This window comes from Lagenorhynchus albirostris, chromosome 9, assembly GCF_949774975.1.
Source record: "Lagenorhynchus albirostris chromosome 9, mLagAlb1.1, whole genome shotgun sequence".
NCBI classification, from domain to species: Eukaryota; Metazoa; Chordata; class Mammalia; order Artiodactyla; family Delphinidae; genus Lagenorhynchus; species Lagenorhynchus albirostris.
In genome coordinates, this window is record NC_083103.1 from 41000839 (window position 1) to 41019943 (window position 19105).

At 37.8% G+C, this 19105-nt stretch overlaps 1 protein-coding gene and 1 pseudogene across 2 annotated transcripts in view; one reads left to right on the forward strand and one right to left on the reverse strand.

The window, feature by feature from the left end:
• PDE3B (phosphodiesterase 3B) overlaps positions 1-19105 on the reverse strand; it is a 175814-nt gene that overhangs the window by 120914 nt on the left and 35795 nt on the right. The window lies entirely within an intron of this gene.
• Positions 17948-18401, forward strand: LOC132525246 (ubiquitin-conjugating enzyme E2 D3-like; annotated as a pseudogene).

Genomic DNA, 19105 nt, shown 5'->3' on the forward strand with positions numbered 1-19105 from the left:
ACATTTCAGACTGAACTTTCCCCTGAGCTCTAGACTTATATATTCATTCATTCAACAAATCATTAATGAATACACACATTATGCACCAGGCATTATTCTAGGTTACTGGGATACAGAGATAAATAAGACAAAGTCTTTGAATTTTAGATAGGGAGAAAGATAATAAACAAATGTTGAGGGGGGTAAGTGGAATGAAGAAAAAGAAAATGTGTTACGGAAATATAGAATGATAGGCAGGCATGGAGAGATGGTAAGAAAAAAACCTCTCTTACACGGTCACACCTGAACAGAAGTTGATATGAAGTGAGAGAACAAGCTCTGTGGAAATATGTAGGAAGAGCAAGTTCAACAGAAGAAACAGCAAATGTAAATACCCTCAACTCAGGAATGATGTTGACACCCTGAAGGAACAGCAAAGAGTCCTGGACAGTGTAGCTGAAACAGAGTGAAACGCATTTGAATATGAAGTCAGAAAAGTAGAAAGAGATCAGATCTAATTGAGCATTATAGCCATGGTAAAGTTTTTAGACTTTATAGGAAAAAAGCTGGAGCATTTAATCAAGGAAGCGACATTGTAAGATATTCATTTTTAAAAGATCACTCTGGATGCAGTGTGAAAGACGGATTACATGGGACACGATTAGAAGGTGGGAGGCCAGAGAAGAGGTTACTGTAAGAGTCTAGGTAAGCAGAAATGGTGACTTGCACCAAAGAGATCGTACCAGTAATCAAAGTAATCAGATTGGGCATATGTTTTAAAGACAGCTGTCAGCAGTTACTCTAAGGGACTGAATATGGGATATAAGACAAAAAGAAGGAATAAAGAACGACTGCCAAACTGGGTGAATGGCAGTGCTGTTTACTAGCATGCAGCAGGCACTGTTACCCACTTGGCTATCAGACACCTCAAAAGTAGCATGGTTAAAACAAAGTTACTTATTTTCATCAAAAACCTTGTTCCTCTTTTAGTCTTCCCCAGCTCAGATGCTACCACATAATCCTTTTCTATTTCCTTCTAGCACTTGTCCCTATCTGAATAACTTAGTTTATTTACATATTGTCCACTATAGTGCAGGCTCTATAAGAGTAAAGACTTTGACTGTCTTGTCCACTGCTATATCCCTGGATCCTATAACATTGCCTGATATACAGTAGGCACTCAAATATCTGTTGAATAGATGAGTAAATGAGTGAAAAAACCCTCCTATTGTCTCCTTTGTCACTTATTCTCTTCGGCTTGGCCAGTTAATATTGGTGCTCCCCAATTTCTAGACTCTCTTCTCACTAGCTCTCACAAGGCATTCTTACCCACCACTTCAATTTCCATCTACTTGCCCATGTTTTGAACATTTTTATCTCCAGTCCAGAGTTCTTTGAGACCTAACCTAATATATGCTTCTCAAGATTTCAACATGAATGACTCAAGGTATTTCAAATTCATCAAGAGCTAACTAGTGAGCTTTACCACCAAACCGGTCCCACTTCTGATGTTCCGTATCCTGATAAACAGCATCAACATGCATCCAGATAGGCAAGCCAGAAATATTTCAGTCGTCCATGATACCTTCTTCTCCCCCAACCCCTGGTAATCAATCTATTGCCAAGTCCTGTTGATTTTATCTTGTAACCATTTTTCAAATCTACTTCCCTTTCTGAAAAGACTTTTGCCATCAGGCTAGTCCATCTTATTTAGCTTGGTTATTGCAACAGCTTCCTAATAATCTCCCCGTAGCTACTCTGGTACCTCTATATTCTATTTGTCCATATTTGATCTTTTCAAAAAGAAAGCCCTGACATCTATTACATGAAACTTTTCAATAGCTTCTCATACCTCTTAGGGAGAATGAAAGGCCACCCTCCCAGGCCTGGCCAGTCCAGCCCGTGCATATATTTCTGGCCTAATCTCACACCACTCTTCTTTTTGGTTTCTGTGCTACAACGATATCAGCCTTCTTTTGGCTCCTTAAGCGTGCCATTACTCACCTTCAACAGGACAGGCTCTTCTTAAAGGACCTCACAGAACCCACCGTCACAGCACTTCCGTCAACTTGTAAATATGTGCTTATTATATCGATGTCTATTCCCTTCACAAGATTATAAATGCCGTGACAGCAGAGATTGTGTCTCACTTTCTTCATCACTACATCTCCAGCATCCATCAAAATTTAAGAATTCCTCAGGGGTTTCCCTGGTGGTGCAGTGGTTAAGAATCCGCCTGTCAATGCAGGGAACATGGGTTCGAGCCCTCGTCCGGGAAGATCCCACATGCCACGGAGCAACTAAGCCCATGCGCCACAACTACTGAGCCTGCGCTCTAGAGCCTGCGAGCCACAACCACTGAAGCCCGTGCGCCCTACAGCCTGTGTGCCTCAACTACTGAGCCCACACGCTGGAACTACTTCAAGGCTACGTGCTCTAGGGCCCATGTGCCATGACTACTGAGTCACATGCTGCAACTACTGAAGCCCATGCCTCTAGAGCCCGTGCTCCGCAACAAGAGAAGCCGCTGCATGGGGCTTCCCTGGTGGCACAGTGGTTGAGAGTCCACCTGCTGATGCAGGGGACACGGGTTCGTGCCCTGGTCTGGGAAGATCCCACATGCCGCGGAGCGGCTGGGCCCATGAGCCATGGCCGCTGAGCCTGCGCGTCTGGAGCCTGTGCTCCGCAGTGGGAGAGGCCACAACAGTGAGAGGCCCGCATACCGCAAAAAAAAAAAAAAAGAGAGAGAAGCCGCTGCAACGAGAAGCCCGCGCACAGCAACGAAGAGTAGCCCCCGCTCACCGCAACCAGAGAAAGCCCACGCAGCAACGAAAACCCAATGCAGCCAAATAAATAAATAAATAAATGAAATGGAAACAAAGGAAAAAAAGAATTCCTCAGATGCTTGGTAAATGCATTTCTGCATCTGAGAAGTTCTCTGATGGCAGTATAGTACACTGGTTAAACTGGAGTCAAAGAGATTTGGTGTTAAGTCCCGAATGCATCTGCTATATAACTTTAGGAAAGTTACTTAACCTCTTAAAGCCTGAAATACCTCGTTGGATTTTGTGAGGATCAAATGAGATAATGCACATAGTATGCTTAGCACAGTTTCTGACACAGAGAAGAAGTTCAAAATATGTTAGCTATTACTAGCTATTTTTCATTCATTCAAATAGCCATTTAGGTTGGCTAGTTTAAGTACCTTATTTTTACCCTTTTTCTAACTATACCTTCAACTCAAGTATATATAAATATATTTTCATAAATAATTTTTAACATTTAATATCCAGTACCTGCATCCTAAAAAAAAGCATAGCATAATAAACATATAGTAAGTATATAATATTAGTTATCTCCTCTGTGTAAAAAAGTTACACCCAAAATGAGCATCTTAAAACAAACACTTTTTATCTCAGAGCTGTGGGTAAATAATCTGAAAGTGGCCCAGCTGAGTGCGTCTGGCTCCAGTTCTCATGAGGCTCTAGTCAAGCTGTCAGCCGGGGCTGCAGCCATCTCAAGACTCAACAGGGCTGAAGGATCTGCTCCTAAGCTCACTCACACAGTCGTTGGCAGACTTTAGGTCTTCAAAAATTTTTACTGAGGTCTGATGTTATAAACAGTAGATGAAAATGTCTCCCATCATTTATAAAATTGCTATGAAATGATGCCATCCATTATGCTATTCAACACCCTCTATAAAATTCAATAAATTTCTCTCTGTGTTTCATCTTACAGAAAAGTTTCTCTCTTGACCAAAAGGCATATGTCTTTTTACTATACGAAGGTGTTATTTTTTTTATTGGATTTCTCTTTTTACTCTGACAGTTGGTACAGATAGATTTTTTGCCAGACTAATCTCCACCTAGACTTTTCTAGATTTTTCTCCCCCTCCTGCCCTTATTCTGCCGCCTTTTTTTTTTTAAGGAATTTTATTTCTTTAATTTGGTTGCACCAGGTCTTAATTGCAGCTCTCTGGCTCCTTAGTTGTGGCATGCAAACTGTTAGTTGTGGCATGCATGTAGGATTTAGTTCCCTGACCAGGGATCAAACCCAGGCCCACTGCATTGGGAGCGTGGAGTCTTAACCACCACGCCACCAGGGAAGTCCCCTGCCTTCTTTTATTACATGGCTCTTTCCCTTCATCACTATTTTAATAATCCTATTATTAATATTGATATATCACTTCTGAACATTCACATACAGTATTTGGTATTAGGAAGAGTATAAGTAATCGATCAACTATTAACTAATTAGTAAGTTGACAATATCAAAATTTGTGTAACCACCAAAAACATACTTAAATAAATTTAAAATAATATTCTATTTTAAATTTGTGTTTACTTTACCATACGTGAGTGAAAATACTATCTGGTCATCCCTTCTCAACACCATAGAGCTAAAAAGAAGTCAAAACTGCTGAAGCTCTATAAGTGTGCTGTCCCATACAATAGCCACTAGCCATATGTAACAATTTAATCAAAATTAAATAAAACTTAAAGTTCCATTTCTCAACCACACTAGGCATATTTCAAGGGCTCAATAATAAACATGAATTTCAAAGCTATATAAATCTTTGCCTTTATATATCCACAAATATAACTTAGATCCACAAATAGAGAAGCAAGCTTAAAATAGGGCCAAAGGAAGAATGTTATCATGTTCACTTTGCAACCTGCCAAGACCAATACAAATAGCACACACACACACACACACACACACACACACACACACACACACACACACACTCTTAGACATTTATAGTCTCTCTGAATCTAACCATCCCCTCCCCTGGACTAGAACATGTCAAAGTAATGAAAAATGATCACAAGTTAGATTAACTAGGATGCTGAGAAAGTAGGCTTCCCCTTTAATCAAAACAAAACAACCTGCTACAGTCATTTAAAACAAGTTGCATACATACAACCACTACCACCATCCAGTACTAGCCAGGTTGTGGTAAAACTGGTGTTCTCCCACAACTCTTGAAATGCAAAACAGCAGTAGAAACACCCTGAAATCCAACTAAATTATAGTACTTGAGATTGTTCCCATCACATATGCTATTTCCTCTGCCTGTAGTGTTTTTCTTTACCATCTTTACCTAATGAAATCCTGCTATACAAGAGTTCAGAACTTAAAACACTTATAGTCCGCACAAGATATCTGATATACAATGCTTTGAGTAACAGACATTTGTATAAATATTTTAACTCTCTCTGAGAATGTAATTGGCCTAAAGCAAAGACTATTTCTTGTATTTTTTGTATTTATCATGGTGTCCTACATATAACTGGTAATCAAATTTTTTAAAATAAATACTAAATGAAATAAGTCTATGTGCCTGACAGTAAAGGATCTCAACATCATTCTTTCGTGCAACTTTATGAGACATATTAAAGGAATCATGGGATAATCTCTAGTATAATCAAGCAGTTCACTAAGACATTATATTATATTAAGGCATTATTTAAATATGACATTAGTAGGAGGACTTGTATTTAATACTCCTATGCCACCACTTGCAAAGAAAATTACTTAAGTCAATCCACAGGATTATGATCTACTTTTAAACAAATCTCTTGCACACCCACATAAACCACTTTTCCTATCTTGGGTAAAATTTAAATACTAACACACACAAAGAAAAGAAAACAGAAGTACAAATGGTAGGAGTTTACACACTATTCTCTGGATACAGCTATCCTTAGACTTGGAAGAATGACTAAATTTTTTCTTGGCTTCTCAGCTTAAATCATTTCTACCACTCTGAGTATTCAGTGTGCAGCATGATTTTAAAGGAAATTCTTTCCTTCCCTAACATGTTCTCAAGTCTAATCAAATTGCAAACTTGCATGTAGCCATATTATGATCCTTGGCCCCTATTCAGAGTAACCATCCCTAATGAGAACACAAAGAGCATTTTTACCAGCTGTGAATGCTGTCACTGATTCATTAACATTCTGGTCCTCTCACTTGCATTCTGGATCACCCTTTAAGCTTCACACCAGTTAGGTCCTGCTCATTCTATCTGAGATCCTTAAGAAGCAAAAGCAGTGAAGATCCAACCCACGAAAAACTGCAAATGTAACTTCATCCATTTTGCCCATTATATCTTTAATCAGAGCTTCTAAATGTGACTGACAGTTTCTAATTAAAATTACACTGCAATTTTTCTTTGCACATCTGAATAGAAGTTTACTTTCAATACAGTATTCTCTGTACCATCACTGGAAAGAATCATATGACATGGAAAATAGCTTAAACTCAGGGATATTCCTTTAAAAATTCATCATTTGGGGCTTCCCTGGTGGCGCAGTGGTTGAGAGTCCGCCTGCCGATGCAGGGGACACGGGTTCGTGCCCCGGTCTGGGAAGATCCCACATGCCACGGAGCGGCTAGGCCCGTGAGCCATGGCCGCTGAGCCTGCGCGTCCGGAGCCTGCACGTCCGGAGCCTGTGCTCCGCAACGGGAGAGGCCACAACAGTGAGAGGCCCACGTACCACAAAAAAAAAAAAAAAAAAATTCATCATTTTTCTTTCTTTACCCAGACATTTATCCTCCATTTAATGGCCTGTTGAACACTAGTTTTTGAATATTCAGCATGGAAGCAATAAAGGCAGTTCTTTGAACAAGAAATATTCTTGGGGAAAATAATATCATTATCATACCCATCGGAAATCTGCATTGCAAGTGACAGCCAACTCAACCCACATTAAGCCAAAAGGGGCATTCATTGGCTCATAAAGTTGGGCAGGAAATTGGCATAGTTCTGAAAGAAAAACTGTAGAAAGAAGGGCCTCAAAAAAATGGAAGTAGGTCTCCTTCAGCTGGTTAGGGTGTGTGTGTGTGTGTATGTCACTCCCTAACCACCCTCCCCCCACACCCAACTCTTATCCCTGGTAGTTTCCCCTTAGCTTTATTATTTAAGCAGAACTTCTCCACATGGAATTGGAAGATGGCTGCCTAAAGCTTCATAGTCTAAATCTCACACTCGTAATAGTGTGTAAAGAGAGGTTCCGTTCCTCCAACACATGCATATCGATCTCTGGCTGGACAAGACTCTGATGGATTTTGGTCACATGCCCACTCAGACTTAGACCTACTATTGTATCAACGGGATTAACCTAGATCACCAGGATGAGTAATGTGCCCATCCCTTTGGTGGTTGGGTGGAAGAGTAGGGGGAGAATGGGCGGGCAAGACAGATTTCTAAAAGAAGAGGGATTGAGTAGAAGGGAATATTCTGAGAAACCAAAAACAACAGCTATTACAGTCAACCCAAAAAAATCAATCAACTATTCAGCACCACATCTGTGCCAGATGCCACACTAGACCTTTACATATACTACCTCGTGGAAGGCTCACAATAACATCATCAGAGTGGTATTATCATATCCATTCTCTAGATGAGGAAGCTAAGGTTCAGAAAGGTTAAGTAACATGCAAAAGTAAGTTGCAGAGGATTCAAAAGCAGGACTAACTCCAAGGCATATGTATACTCATTCACCTATTCTACAATGTTGCCCCAAACGTCTTCCAAACCAAAAACTGACGGTGACTACTTTGCAACCTCTCACCAAGATAAATGGCTTAAGGGAGCTTGAACTATAAATGTAGAGTGTTATTTTACTTTTAGAGGGATTCCTCTGGGTCAGGCAAGATTAAAGATATTGTGAAACCATGAATAGGAATAATATAATTAAGGACATATATCCAAATAGTAAGGATACGAAAGTTAGCCAGGAAGGGAAAAAAAGGTATTTTATCACCATTATTTTTATGTACATCTAAGAACAAAAAATGCCCAATATGGGGAGTCTAATAGGAAACCCTATAATAAAGCTATGACAAAAGAATATAGAAAAGAAAGAAAGTATATAGGAGAAAAAGAGAAACCTATTATACGAAAAGCAACAGCACAGAAACTTGTCTTCCTAACTTTGGCACTAGTGGCGGGGGGGGGGGGGGGGGGGCGGGGAACTCCCCTTCAAATTTGAACCGCCATCCAGAACTAACACAGAGTTGTAATCTGAATTCATGCTACTAGTGTGGTCCAAATTCTCAAGCACTAAATTTAATTCAAAATGGTCTCAGGTTGCTAGGGCCCCCATGCTATGGCAGAAGCAAACACAAATCTTTTATGGAAGAACTGACTTCAATCCACTCTGACACTGATTGTCAGATGCCACTGATCATAAGGCACACCCAGACTTCAGAGGTTTTAAAATGTCGGCGGGGGGGTGGGGGGTAGTGAATATTAAAATCAATGAGACAAGTATCCTCAGGAAGGAAAAGATTGGAAACCACTGCTCTACAGTGGTAGCATTTACATGGAAATTTACTCCCAAATTCACTTTCTCCAAGTTTGAATTCTCCTCTAGCCATTTCCTTCCAATTCTTCTATCTCACCTCACCACCACTACTAACACACAAACTTTTGCACTTTCTTCAGAGCCCTAACATGTAGCCCACACTAATCTTTCCCAATTCAAGATTCTAAAAACATTTAGTTTGTAACCCAATATTTAACACCTGCTAATCATAGTAGCCACACTGTTCTGTATGAGAAACTCTCCAACAAAGAATTAGCATTTCTGGCAATGAGGTATAGCTAGATTTTGGAATCATTTCTCCCTACTTAATACATAATAAAATACCACTGATCAAAAATCTTTAGTTTTATAAACAGCTCTTAAAAGTCACTATTATTGGGCTTCCCTGGTGGCGCAGTGGTTGATAGTCTGCCTGCCGATGCAGGGGACACGGGTTTGTGCCCCGGTCCGGGAAAATCCCACATGCCGCGGAGCGGCTGAGCCCGTGAGCCATGGCCGCTGAGCCTGCGAATCCGGAGCCTGTACTCCACAACGGGAGAGGCCACAACAGTGAGAGGCCCGCGTACCGCAAAAAAAAAAAAAGTCACTGTTATTTAAAAAAATCTTTAATCCATTTTTTAAACATTTTATTTGAGCATAATTGCAAACTTACAGAAAAGTTGCAAAACAAGATTAGTGCATAGAAGTCCTGTCTGTCCTTTACCTGGACTAATCTACTGTTAATATTTTGTCCTGGGGACTTCCCTGGTGGTCCAGTGGTAAAGAATCCACCTTCCAATGCAGGGCATGTGGGTTCAATCCCTGGTCAGGGAACTAAGATCCCACACACCGCGGGGCAACTAAGCCCGTGTGCCACAACTACTAAGCTCATGCCTCAACAAGAGAACACGTGTGCTGCAAACTGCAGAAGCCCACACACTCTGGAGCCTGCGCACCACAACTAGAGAGAAGCCTGCGCGCTGCAAGGAAGAGCCTGTGTCCAGCAATGAAAGATCTCGCATGCCTCAACGAAGATCCCACGTGCTGCAACTAAGACCCAACGCAGCCAAAAAATAATAAAAGAAAATTTAAAAATAAAAATAAATATTTAAAATATATTTTGTCCTACTTACCTTATCATATATATGCACCCTTACAAGCATACTCTATTTTTTCCTCTTGAACTATTTGAGAGAAAATTGCTTATATCATACCCTCTTATCCCTAAATTCTTCAGTGTAAATTTATAAGAATAGGGATATTCTCTTACATAACCATACTACAGTAAACTTCAGAAAAACTAATGTTGCTAAATACTCGTATCAAATGTACTATCCCGTTCCAATTTTGTCAATCGACCCAGTAATGTCATGTACATTTTTATAGGATCCAATCTACAATCGGTATTACATTTAGTTACATCTCTTTACTCTCCTTTAATCTGGAACCTATCTAAAGCCTCTCTTTGCCTTTTATGACACTGACTTTTTATAGAATATAAACCTTTGTGGGGTTTTTTTGGTTTTTTTTTTTTTTGTGGTATGCGGGCCTCTCACTGTTGTGGTCTCTCCCGTTGTGGAGCACAGGCTCCGGATTCGCAGGCTCAGCGGCCATGGCTCACGCTCCGCGGCATGTGGGATCTTCCCGGACCGGGGCACGAACCCGTGTCCCCTGCATCGGCAGGCGGACTCTCAACCACTGCGCCTCCAGGGAAGCCCTAAACCTTTGTTTTTAATAGTATGCTCCTCATTTTGGGGTTTGTCTGATCTTTTCTCATAACTAGATTTAGGTTATTCATCCTTGGTTGAAATACTAACACTGCTTGGAGAATCACATCTGGAAACACACGATATCCAGTCCATCTACCCCTTACTATTAATTTTGATCATCGATCAAGGTGTTGTCTGATTTATCCTCTGTATAGTTATTGTTTTTTTCCCTTGCAACTAATAAGCAATCTGCAAGGATACCCTTTAAAATCACTGAAATATCCTGTTCCTCATTAAAAGTTTCCCATGGATTTAGCATCCATTGATGATTCTTGCCTGATCCAATCTGCAAAATTTAAATCCATTTTACTCATTCATTTAAAAACTATATTAACTATATTTAATGACTGAAAAAGTCCATGCTGAGAAGTCTAAAAATGTACTTATCGTTATTTGAATTACATGAACTTTAGCTTGCATATAATAACTAAATATTAAAATAAATATCATTTATTTTAACCACTTTAGATCATTCATGTCCTATATAAGTTTTCTAACAAGCATGCTGAGCTCTGTACTACCATCTTTGAGATTAAATGTAAAATTCAACTTTTGCCATGTGAGTATTTATAAAGATGTCACAAGATACCAAAAAAAAAAAAGAAAGAAAAAGAAAATAAATGGTACTTTTATCATAACCAAAAATATTTCTGTTTATCAATAAAATTTACCTATCTACAGTCAACTGTTTTTGTTTTTGTGCATTAGCTAGAATATAAAAGGGAAATACTGGAACACAGTGAGGGGCATATAAATTGTTGCTACTATTTTGAAAGACAACTTGGCAACTGCTCTAAAACTTTTAAAGGCAATGCCTATGGATAAACTTATACACGATGCAAGTATACAAATTACAAGGAAACTGTTTATCAATAGAAGCCAGGTCAATAAATTACACTGTATTCAAACAATGGACTACCATGCAGCTGTTACAAAGAACAAGATGGGGGATTTACCAGGTGGTCCAGTGGTTAAGAATCCGCCTTCCAATGCAGGGGATGCAGGTTAGATCCCTCGTCAGGGAACTAAGATCCCACATGCTGCGGGGCGCATCTAAGCCCTTGCACTGCAACTACTGAGCCTGTGCCACAACTAGAGAGCCCATGAGCCACAACTACTGAGCCCACATGCTCTGGAGCCCGCATGCCACAACGAAATATTGCACATGCCTCAACGAAGATCCTGCATGCCGCAACTAAGACCCGCAGCAACCAAAAAAAAAAAAAAAAAGAGCAAGATGGGTCTATAGATATCAATAATATGTACTAAGTGATGGTACACTTAGTTGCAGAACAGTATTGTAGATCCTATACATGTAAAAAGAGAAAGGAAAGGAAGATACACTATATATGTAAATTTATACACACAAACATACCCTTACATATGCTTGCATAAACATCTAAAATTCTAGAAGGAAACACAAGAACCTGTTAGCAAAGTTTATCTCTGGGGAACAAGACTGCAGGGGTCAGGAACTTTTACTTTCCATTTTTCTTATTCTAATATTTAAATTGCTAACCATAAGCATGAATTGTTTGTAATTTTTTAAAATTTGTGACAATTTTCTCAATACCAGAGGTGAACTAGCAATCACAACTGAAAGTGAAATAAAAAGAATTATCACCTGCTAGAAAGAGCATAAAACTATATTTTTTCATATTCTAATTCTAATCTCCAACCCAGAAGGAGAAATCATCAATTGTGCACATATACATAGTAGGCACTTAGCTAATGTTTTTCCATTATTATCTTTCTAGTAATTATCAGTGTCATAAAATTTCCAGATGGTTGACTAGAGCAAAGGATACTTGTGGCCTGTGGCCCTGAAACAGAAAGAGAAAAATCACCTATCAACATGACAGAAGTTAAACTTACAAGGAAAAACTTAAACAAATCAGTCTATCCCTTCATAAAATCCATGATATTCAAGTAAATTATCAAAGTGAGTAAAGCAAAGAGTGACTAATTCACTATTCCAGTGACTGAAAAGATTAATTCTCAAAGTGCATTAATCCAAAATAGAAAACTACTAGTAAACTGCATAGTTGGTAATTCTATATAAATATGAGAGGTTCATATCTTGTAATAGCATTCACAAAACATGAACCAAAATTATTAGTATTCATATATGTGTCTATATCAATCCCTATGTATATGCATATTCATATATATGAATATATTTATGTAGTTATATAATAAATACATATATAATAGGAGGAAAGGGTGCTATGTACAAGTTTTCTCCTCCACTGCTTTCAAAACAAATTTTTATACCTTGATATTTCACTAAAAAGAAGCCAGGAATCAGTCAGGCCTGATTTATCTCCAGAGCCTACGAAATTAATGATTATTTCTTTTATTATACTTCCAAATCTGCAATGAAAACCTCTGTGGGTATTTTTTTGGTTTCCTAAAAGCCACATTGTTAACACCAACTGCATGTTTTCCATACTTCTCTTTGCTAGTGGCATCAAGGTTCACAGAGTCAGTAAGAAATGATTCCCAGGGCTAAATGTGAAATATAGATCCCTGCCTATCTTTACGCACCATCTCCTTTATCACTCTTCCACTCAATCGTTACCCTTTAGCAATACTCATCTTTTAAAGTATTCAAATATGCCAAGCTTATCAGGTCTAAGAAGCAGTTGCACTCCTATTCCCACTAACCAGAAATTCCATCCCCAGGTCTTCATGAGACTGTCTCCTCATCATTCAAGTCTCAGCTCAAATGTCATCTTCTTACAAAGGACTTCTATAACCATGCAATCTAAATTAGTCCTTCCAGGCACACTGTATCCCACCAGCCTGTTTTATTTTTTTCTCAGGACTTATCACACTTTCTGAAGCTATCTTGTTCTTTTATGTGTTGTTTTATCCAATCACTCTTCCCTAGTACCTTCCCCAACGATGATTTCTAAGTTTCATGACAGTAGTTTCATGACAGCAAGAATCTTGACTGTCTTGTTCATTGTGATATCCCCAGCATCTGGTACACAGTAGGTACACGATATGTATTTGCTAGACAATTGAATAAGGAAGAAATCAATATTGTCACTACATGCTGTCAGATGCTGAAGATATAATCTACTACAGCCTGCACCAAAATGCTAAAATATGTGTGTAGGAAAACTGTAATTATGTCTTTACAACTATTTAAAAATCTATGAAACTGGCCAAAAACTCTAAAAATGAATATTGCTCCTATCTAAATGATCATTACAAAACCTAATACATTGGCAATAAATACAATTTAAAAATTCAACCACATATATGATCTAAAATTTACAATACACTTCTTTTTATTTGCAAGTGTCATTACCAGCATTTTTCTTTTAAATACATTATATTGCTTAGTAACATGTATATTAAAATAGCCATAGTGAGGTATAGAAGTTGTTTTACTTTGGATACGATCATGATGATGATATGCAAACATCTGTTGAGAAGTTACTATGTGCCAGCACCTCAAATACATTAGCTCATCTAATCTTTACATCACCACTAGGAGTTGTGGTACTATTACCATTGCCATTTTACAAATGAGAAAATTGAGAAACAGAGGGCTTAATTTATCCAAGGTCACTTAGTAAATTACAAATTTCAATCTACGTTCTTAACTCAATAACAGATGCTAAGAAAATGTAATACTTTAAAAGATGTCAGTTTATTTAGCCTTTCAGTTTCAGGCACTGTACAATATAGTCTAATTAAAACTATAGTTTAGTTTTCCTTCATTGAACTCAATTTAAAAAAATCATTTACATTAAGTGTGAGCCTAGATCAATATACAAATTCAACTTGCACTGCCATCATCAAAAAACAGGAAAGGAAGAGGAGGGAGGGAGTGGGGGAGGAGAGAGAAAGAGGGAGGGAGGGAGGGAGGGAGGGAGATTATTGCTAGCAAGTATAATGCACCCTGTTTCCAGGGCAACTGTCAAAGTCCTAGAGTGCCTGATTCAGCACTTCTTCATCTGTTTACAATCACTCCAACACTCTGAAAACACGGTCATTGCATTCTATTTTGTGCAGCAGCGAATTCAGCATATACAAAACAGTATTTAACCTTTTTTTTTGCTTTAGTAGGCTCACATGAAAGATCTGAAATAGCTATTATCCATATATTTTTTAAACAGTATACAGTTTTTCACCTTATTACTATATAAATAATAAAAACATTCCCGGTATTATACAACAGAATGTAATTGTAACATACATCCATAACATCCATGCTATAGCAACATTCAATTAAAGGTTAAAATATTTTATTAGTAAATGAGCCAAGACCATACATATACTTTCTCCACAATAAATACTCCACATTCAACCATAAACACTGTAATTTAACCACTAACATGGATCTGAAGTCACAAAATAAAAACTAGAAGCTACAATTTCATTCCCAAAATTGTCTTTGCCTATTTTATTCTGCACTATGTAAAATAAAGCTACAATTCCCAGTTTGTTTATTTTTGTTTTATTTTGTTTTGGAAGAGGATGCCTATAGTAAAGACTCTACACATACGCACGCGTGCGCGCGCGCACACACACACACACACACACACACGGTTAAAAAGAGCAGTTATAAACCTTCTTGAAATGTAATTTTGATTTTAGAATTTTATTTTATTATAATACAAACTAAACTGTCAGTGTATACCCATAATAGTAAAGTAATAAATAAAAACTTATGAAAAGGACACATAATTATATACTATGGTAATTGGACAAGAATATGAGATTGTCCAATCCAGTGTTACTTTTCTTAAAATCAAATTTATTGAAGTCAAATTTACTTACAGCCATTTAAAATGTTCAGTTTAATGATTTTTGACAAATATTGTACAACTGTGTATATATCCCCACAATTAAGATATAAATATTTCCATCACCAACAAAAGTTCCCTCAAACTCCTCTGTATTCAATTCCCCCCACCACTGGCCCTAGGTGGCAGATCACTGATCTGCTTCGTATAAATTATTTTTCATTTTCTAGAATTGTATATAAACTGAATTATACAGTATTTACTCCTTTGTATATGGCTTCTTCGATTTAGCATAAGGTTTTGCTAATGTTCTGAGATTCACACATGTTGTGTGTATTCATAGTTCATTCCCTTTTATTAATGAGTAGTATTCCATTGTAGGGATATACCACAATTTGTCTACCCACTCACCTGTGATGGACATTTGGGTTGTTTCTAATTTACAACTTTTATGAACAAAAGTGCTACAAACATACGTGAACAAATTTTTCTGTGGATATATGTTTTTATTTCTCTTCATTAAATACTTAGGAGAGAACTCCAAGATCATACGCTAAATTGCCAAAACATTTTCCAAGGGAATGTACAATTTTACATTCCTAGCAGGAGTGTTCACATTTTTTGCCTAATTTTAATTTGATCATTTGTTTTCTTTTTATTGAATTGTAAGAGATCTTTAAATATTCTAGATAGAAGTCATTTGTCAGATATATTTATTATAAATAGTTTTCCCATGCTAGTACTTACCTTTGCATTTTCTTACTGATAGCTTTCAAAGAAAAGTTTTTAATTGTAATGAAGCCCAGTTAATTTTTTTTTCTTTTATATTTTTTTTTTCAGAATTTTCTTCTAGATGTTTTAAAGTTTTTTTTATTTTTAAATTTTGGTCTATAACCATTGTGTTGTGTATGGTGTGAGTAAGAGTCAGTGTTCATTTTTTCCCCCACAGAGTAGCCAGTTGTTCTAGGACATTTGTTGAAAAGACTGTAACTTCCTCCTTTGATGTGCCTTGGCACCTTTGCTAAAAATCAACTGATCTTATGTGTGTGGGTCTATTTCTGGACACTCGATTCTATTCTATTGATCCATAATGTCTATCTTATTACTACTACATACTGTAATTAAATAAATCTTGAATCAGGTAGTCTGAACTATGTTCTTTTTTTAAATTGCTCTGACTATTCGTCTTTCCATGTAAAAAAAAAATTCTTTTTGGCCGCCGCACAGCATGAGGGATCTTAGTTCCCCCACCAGGGATCGAACCGCGCCCCCTGCAGTGGAAGCATGGAGTCTTAACCATTGGACCACCAGGGAAGTCCTGTAAATTAGATTCAATCTAATTTTGAATTAGATTGTCAGTAACTTTAAAAAAAGGAAAAGACTGCTGAAATTTGTATTAGAATTTCACTGAAGTACAGATCAATTTGTAACTCAGTGTTTCTTAATCTCTATCTATACATTAGAATTACCTGGACACATCAAAAGATAACCCAAGCCTACCTAGACCCCCATCCCAAACCAATCAAATTAGTAGGTTCTAATATGGAGCCATGATTCAGAAATTCTTGTTTAATCTTTTGGAGGAAATATTTCCATTAAAATTAAAGGTATCTGAGACTATAAGGAACTTTTTGTCATAAATATTGTTGGTGTCTAATTAAAAACTGGGATATCCATTTAAAAAATTAATTTCCATTTGTTAGACCTTCAGACCTAATATTGTGATAAGACCCAAGCCTCCTGGTCATGCCAAACTTAAAAAAGAAGAAATTTGGAAAATTTTCTAAAGATATTTGAGGAAGAAAAACCCAGGAGGAAAAAACCTGACAATCTAGAATTCTACATCTTGGTAAACTATCATTCAAAAGTGAGAGTTAAACAAAGAAACTTTCAGGCACACAAAAAGAGCTTACACTAACTGAACCTAACTGAAAGATATTTCTGTGTTATAAAGAAAAATATTAAAACAGAAGGAAGGAGTGTGACACACACAAAAAATACAGCTAGCCCCAAACGGAGTAGTTCAAACAAGCATTTAAGGAGCAACTAATTCTAATCTTGTAAAAACTGTTTCAGATAACAGAAAAAGATGTAACACTCACCAACTTTTTCATAAGTCTAGTGCTACCCTGATATCAAAACCAGATGAGAACAGATGTTACAAGAAAAGAACATTAAATGCCAAAATGTCTTATGCAAATAGACACAAAATTCTCAATAAAATATTACCAAACTAAACACAGCAAAGTAGAGGAGAAAAACCAATACAAATCTTAGCTGCCTTGATATCAATGAGTGTTGGCAAGTCTCCCAAAATTTAATCAAATAAAAGATCTTGGCATTGAAGGAAAAGAAAGAAGAAAAGGAAGGGAGGGAGGGAAGGAAAAGAAAAGACAAGACAAAACAATACATCACGGCCTAGCTGGGTTTACCACAGCACTACAAGAATTGCACGTATATTTTTCTTTATACTTTTCCGTATGTTTGAAACACTATATATCATAATTTTTCTTAAGCTCCAAAGGGGTGGTAATTTGCAGATCAAAAAAGATTGAAACCTAAATGCCTACAGTAAGGAAAAAGAATAGGAAATCAATTTACTCACAGACCCCTCCAAAGATCTAGCACTTGAAGATAGCAATTGCCATAGAATGTTGGGGTAAGATTTCCCACTAAAATCTGGGGAGTTTGATTGAAAACCTACATATTTATACTGATAAGACGCTGCCTCCACTGTGTTCAGTCAAGCAACTACTTCCCTTCAGACTGGCAGACCAGAATTTTGGTCTCTGGAGAAATTCTAGAGACCAGAGATCTAGAGAAATTCTGCATTTGGTATAGCAGGCACCTAATAAAAAACAGAGGTGAGATAGCAGACTGACACAGGCCAGAAGTAACAGGGAGTTAAGAACACCAGGAGAGGTCGTGCACATGAGCTCCATAGGGCCAGGGAGGCACCAGCTGCCACGCAGGAAGGAGGCCAGGCTGCAGCTTGAGGGAGGCCCCGGCCCGCTGCCCCTGTGTCTGGCAGAGCTGGTGTGAGACAAAAGACAATCCTTCCCAGCCACCGGAATAATCAAGAGTTTTGGCCTGACCTTTGAGCACACACTGAAATAGCCAAACGAAAAGCACAGACTATGGCACTAAAACGGATTAATAAAGAACTTGGTGATTTGGCCCGTGACCCTGCAGCACAATGTTTTGCAGGTCCAGTTGGGGATGATATGTTTCATTGGCAAGCTACAATTATGGGACCTAATGACAGCCCATATCAAGGCGGTGTATTCTTTTTGACAGTTCGTTTCCTACAGACTACCCCTTAAAACCACCTAAGGTTGCATTTACAACAAAATTTATCATCCAAATATTAAGAGTATTGGCAGCATTTGTCTCGACATTCTAAGATCACAGTGGTCTCCTGCTTTAACTACTTCTAAATTTCTTTTATCCATTTGTTCACTGCTATGTGATCCAAACCCAGATGACCCCCTAGTGCCAGAGACTGCACGGATCTATAAAACAGAGATAAGTACAACAGAATAACTCAGGAATGGACTCAGAAGTATGCCATGTGATGCTAGCTGAAAGTCAGAATAACCTGCATTATAGCTGGAATAAACTTTAAATTACTATTCCTTTTTTGATTTTCTTATCCAGCTGCTCCCCTATCAGACCTCGTCTTTTTTATCTTTTGTTTACCTCCCTCCATTCATTCACATGCTCATCTGAGAAGACTTAAGTTCTTCCAGCTTTGGACAATAACTGCTTTTAGAAACTGTAAAGTAGTTACAGGAGAACAGTTGCCCAAGATTCAGAATTTTTTTAAAAAAATGGAGCATGTGTATTATGTGACCAATGTCTTCACTCTAACTTGGGTATGGGATTAAAACCATTCCTCACTGCTCTAACACGCTGAAGAATCATCTGAGGGGGAGGGGGATGGATGCTGAGTTATCACATCAAAGGAAGCAGCATTATTCTAGCAGCATCCATTCTTGGGTAAGCCTTCCACTGTTAGAGATTTGAGGCTACATGATATACTTTATGCTCATAACTGATGTGGCTGGAGAATTGGTATTGAATTTATAGCATCAGCAGAACAGAAAATGTGATGTATTTTATGCATGTCCATAAAGGAATGACCTGTTCTTGTTCTACACAGAATGGAAATTGGAAGTCAAACACCCTTTGTATTCCCAAATAGGGTCTCAAACATTTTGTAATTTTCATTTAAATCGTTAGGAGGCTTGGAGCTATTAGTTAATCTATCTTCCAATAC